This window comes from Micropterus dolomieu, unplaced genomic scaffold (assembly GCF_021292245.1).
Source record: "Micropterus dolomieu isolate WLL.071019.BEF.003 ecotype Adirondacks unplaced genomic scaffold, ASM2129224v1 contig_12779, whole genome shotgun sequence".
NCBI classification, from domain to species: Eukaryota; Metazoa; Chordata; class Actinopteri; order Centrarchiformes; family Centrarchidae; genus Micropterus; species Micropterus dolomieu.
The window spans coordinates 1-5,082 of NW_025741765.1; the positions used below are offsets into that span (position 1 = coordinate 1).

Sequence of the window (5,082 nt, forward strand, 5' to 3'; positions counted from 1 at the left end):
CAAAGAAATATGACCACATTACTCCTATTTTAGCTTCATTACACTGGCTCCCAGTATGTTTTACCAGTATGTTTTAGAATTGATCACTTTTAAAGCTCTTCATGGCCTCTCGCCTTGTTATATTTCTGACCTTTTAGTCCCATACGCACCAGCACGTACCTTGAGATCCTCGGGCAGAGGTCTGTTGTCTGTTCCAGAGTCTCGACTGAAAACTAAAGGGGACAGAGCGTTTGCTGTCAGGGCCCCGAGGCTCTGGAACAGCCTGCCCGAGGAAATCAGGTCGGCTGAGTCAGTGAACTCTTTTAAGTCCCTTCTTAAAACATACTTTTATAGGAGAGCTTTTCCCGATCTTATTTGACTTTATTTTATCCCTTTTATTTTATTCTATTTTACTTATTTTATATTTATCTTAAACGTGTATTTTAGTCTTTTCAATGGTTTCTTGCTTTTATCTTGTATTGTTTTTGTATTATAGTCTTTACACTTGTTAAAGCACTTTGTAACTTGTTTTTGAAAAGTGCTCTACAAATAAAGATTATTATTATTATTACATACTTGTTTCTGCTTTTCTGTTTTAATCTCTTAGAATCCTGTTAAGAACTTTCAATTGCACAAATTTGCATTTTTATAAAATGAAGCCTACAGCTGAAACCAATAGTTGATTCATTGATTAGCTGAAAAAATGCTTTTGCTGCTTTTGTTTTGTTTTATATCAGTGTAAACTGAAAGTCTTGGGCTTTGGTCTTTTGGTTGAACAAAACAAGATGTTTGAAGATGTCGCCTTTGCTATATTTTGACATTTCATAATCCAAAAAACTTACCGGAAAAATCACAAGATAAATTGATATTAAAAATAATTGTTAGTTGCAGCCCTAATGGTGGAAAAACAAATACAGACGAACTGTTTCACTGTTGTAAACAGAGAGCAGCTGAGGTCATCTGTAATATTTTCCATTTATCAAACTGACCGTAAATCAGTCAGTTTGACATAAAGTGAGTCACATGACTCTTTCAGGGCAGGCAGGTTTATTTGTGTAGCACATTTCAACAACAAGTCAAAGTGCTAAACATGAAACAAAGACTAAATGTAAAAGCAATATAGGGTAATATAAAAAGACATTTTAATTCAACTAAGATAGAAAACAAACAAACAGACAGTAAAAGTTACAATGCAGTGTAAAATATTAATCTAAAAGCCTGGAATTTAATAAAAGGCAGGGGCAAAATGAAAAAGTCTTCAGCTGTGATTTAAAAGAAGTGAGAGTTTCAGCAGACCTGCAGTTTTCTGGGAGTTTGTTCCAGATATATGGAGCATAAAAACGAAACGCTGCTCCTCCAGGTTAAGCTTTGACTCTGGGGACAGAGAGCAGACCTGATCCCAGACAACTTGAGAGGTCGGATGGATCAGAAATGTATTTTGACCCCAAACCATTCAGTGCTTTATAAACCAACGGCTGTATTTTAAAAATTAATTGACAGACAGGAAGCCAGTGTAAAGACCTCAGAACTGGAGTGATACTCCTTGTTGGTCTTAGTGAGGGCTTGAACAGCAGGCTGACTTTGTAATTGGCTTAATGTGGCCATGACTATGGATTTGGCTTGTGTTTTTTAATTTAAAAACAATCAATCAATCAATCAATCAATCAACAGTGAAATGCAAAGCCCTGTTCCGGTTTGTTTAAACCCTGACTCATAAATGCACCTCCTGTATTTCACCAGCAGAGGTCATTAATGTTCTCTCTGTTTCAGCTGCAAGTCATCATCACTGTTCTCCTCTGTGCACTTTGTATCTTCTCAAAAAACACAAGTAGCCTGCTTTAAAATCCAGTTACTCACCCCGAAGAAGACGTTGAAGCTGATGAAGAGGCACCTGAGCCAGGGGTTTACCAGAGGCATGTTGCTGCTGCTGGTTAGAGGAGAAAAACATCCAAATGGACAGTGATGTTGACCTGAGTTGACTGTTGTTCGGAGCAGGTTATGAAAGTGAAACGAGGAGACAGATGATGGGCAGGGCTTCCTGCAAAAGATGGGAGGAAGAGGAAGCTGCTTCAGGATAAGATATTGAGGAGGAGAAGAGCTTCACTCTCCAAAGAACAATGAAATGTCTGTAAAGAGTCTCATAGTAGTTATCCAAGGTGGGTTAAAATCAAGGGGATCTGGACTGGGTTGAAGAGGCTCGAAGATTTTTCACCTCTCATCCAAGAGGCTTCTTTAGCTCTGACTGACTGGAAGGACTTGAACCGGGAGGACAGATGGATCGAAAGAGGACTGAAAAAAAACATTTACACCAGAGTAGAGAAACCATCTCTCAACATGGGAGGACGGCTGAGACACCTCACTTACAATGCTGTCCTTTCATCCCTTCCCAGGAAACTGAAAAAAACGCTCACATTTGGCCTCATGTGACAATGCAATACAATAACCAGGAGCAATAACGAACCAAGCGGTATCCATCACCTTCATACCGACCCCACAGTGGTTAAATAACTGGGACTCCCTGCCAGTCAGTCGGAAGTCTTGGATGAGAGGAGATAATCTTCAAGTGTCTTTAACCCAGTCCAGTAACCCTTGATTTAACCCAGCCTTCAAAAACTATGACCTGGATGACTGAGACTCTTCACAGACATTGTAAAAGTGGATTTTTCTGTTTGGATTTCATTGAGGCTCGTCTCCTCCTTAATATCTAATAGGATGTAATGATGATCTAGATGCTGAAATTAAAGTCTGGCGTTGATAATGTAAAGGATTAATCACCAGAGCTGTGGACTCGAGTCACGTTCAACTTGCCAAAATCAAGACTTGCAACTCGTGACTTCACTTGGACTTGAGGCTTTTGACTCGAATTGACTTAATACCCTCCCCAAGTCCAAATATAAATTATGATGTAAATAAAAACTATGAAGCCCATTAACACTTAATTTAATTCATGAAATTATACATTAGTTGTGTGAAACTGAGCCTCAGCCTTTTTCTAAAAGCAGGTTAATGCTTTAATCAATAATTTAACTCTTGTTAAAAATAAGAAATTGTATTAAATTTGGTGAAGAAAACATTATGACTTGTTTAGGACTCGAAACTCAAAGTGTACTCGACTCGGACCTGCTTGTCTGGACTTGGGACTTGAGTTGAAATTTTGTGACTTTGTAAAACAAGGATTTGGTCCCATCTCTGTAAATCCAAAAAAACATTCCTGATGATCAGATGGGAGCAGACAAATTAAACAGAGTTAAGCATGCAGCTGGAAACCAACCCAGTTCATCCAAAACTGCTGAGGTTGGCACACAATGACAGAGACAACAGCTAAATTAATTTAAAAAAATAAACAGATTAAGAGGCAAATCTTTAATATAAACTGAAAACAGACTTGTTAGCTCCTTTTTAATCGGCGAAATCAATTGTTTTTATTATTATTTTATGTGGAGATAAGGGCTAACGGTTGTTGTCAGTGGCGGCCATTTTGCCACAGGTTTAACTGTTTTAACTTTAATTACGTTAAGCTAGTGGTTATTTCTAACTGCCATAAATGTTATAATTGACTCATAATTACAGCTACGGCCTGATGTGAATGCTTCTCCCCCCGCTTTACTGCGAGTAATTACTGTTTGTGTGATTTAACATATCACATTGTATTTTGATTGAGACGGTATAAAGTGACACGGCATTAGCATAGTTAGCTAAATTAGCTGTAGAGTAAATAACAAGCTGCTACTTCAGTGTTGCTAGCTGAAGCTGCGGTGCTTTTATCACTTGGGAATCATATTAAAATTTCCAAATTTCCATCATGAATAGTTGACGTGGACGTTTCCCCCACTTTGCTGCTTCGGGTTAAATTAGGAGTTGATGTTATGTTAGCCTAAACGGGCATTAGCATGTTAATGTAACATTCTAATTTTGAGCATAGTGGCTATATTAGCATTAACAAGCGTTAATGCTAATGTGGCTATATTAGCATTAACGCTTCTGTTTGAGGTCACGTTAAGTTATTATATCGTGAATCGAAGTGGAGATTTTGACTTGTTGGTGGCTCAACGTAAACATTTTGGGGGACAGTTTGATTATTTATAAACTGTAACTTTACACTTTTATTTTTATCGATCAGTAGCTTTGTTGTTATAGTCAACCATTAACGTTACTGTAACGTTACCGACACTGCCCGGCTGCTAACATGGCTAAAAAATATAACAAACTGACAAATAAAATCAAATTAACAAGGAAACACACACACACAGAGATTTATTGTCATCAAATCTTGACTAAATGTCCTCTTCCTCTCTCTTCATCATCACCACCAGCCTCCACCTGAACCACATCTCGCCAAACACCTCCCTGTTGTCTCTGAATGTCAGGCGGAGCTGCTCCTGCTGCATAGCGGCTGTTCCTGCTATAACCAGGCCGCTGGAGGACATCGAAGGGCGGGGAAGGAGCCTCGCGGGGAACCGGTGTTGGAGCGTCTCTCTGGAGCTCTGGCGGCGTCTCCTCCCTCATGCTGCGGACCTACAGATAGAAGTACGGAAATATACACCGGCTGCTTTCCTTGATGCATTTTAATAACAACACTGAGAGAATCTGCAGGACCCGATTTATTTCAGTTTGAGCTGCAGAAAGGAAGAATGGGTCGCAGAGGAGGAGCAGGATTTCTCACCATGTTTCTTGTCTTCTGTCTAATATGGACACAGCTGCTGATCACAGGTAAGCGTCTGTTATCTCAATATTGCCTCCAACAAGACATACTAACTGCAAAAGTGCACAAATGGCACGATGGTTTAGCTATTTCTTTAGGTAATTTAATAGTCTTCTCTCAGTTGCATTATAAAAATGACCAGAAAACGCTGGTAACATTTGTTTGTTTTTAACCCCGAACATCCGTGTTGCTCCAGATAAAATAAGCAAAATAACATCTTTAACTTGTGATGGCAATTTAAAGGTATTTTATCATATAGTTTCTATTTAATTCTTAAATAATATTTGTTACAGCCTAATACAGTATGTGGAGAAATGCCCCCAGAATATGCTGTCTTCTCGTGTGTGTTTGTGTTTGTGTGTGTGTGTATAAAATATCCTACATGGTTGAAGAATTTGCCA

General features: G+C 38.7%; 1 long non-coding RNA gene across 2 annotated transcripts; it reads right to left on the reverse strand.

The window, feature by feature from the left end:
• Positions 1-1,842: 1,842 nt before the first annotated feature.
• Positions 1,843-4,852, reverse strand: LOC123966143. Of its 2 annotated transcripts, none has more exons than XR_006823898.1 (3): positions 4,643-4,852; positions 4,226-4,494; positions 1,843-2,017 (listed from the first exon to the last, which is right to left on the reverse strand). It is a non-coding gene; the product is annotated as an uncharacterized LOC123966143 (long non-coding RNA). The 2 variants fall into 2 exon arrangements; XR_006823897.1 differs by having other exon boundaries at positions 3,251-4,494.
• Positions 4,853-5,082: the final 230 nt, after the last annotated feature.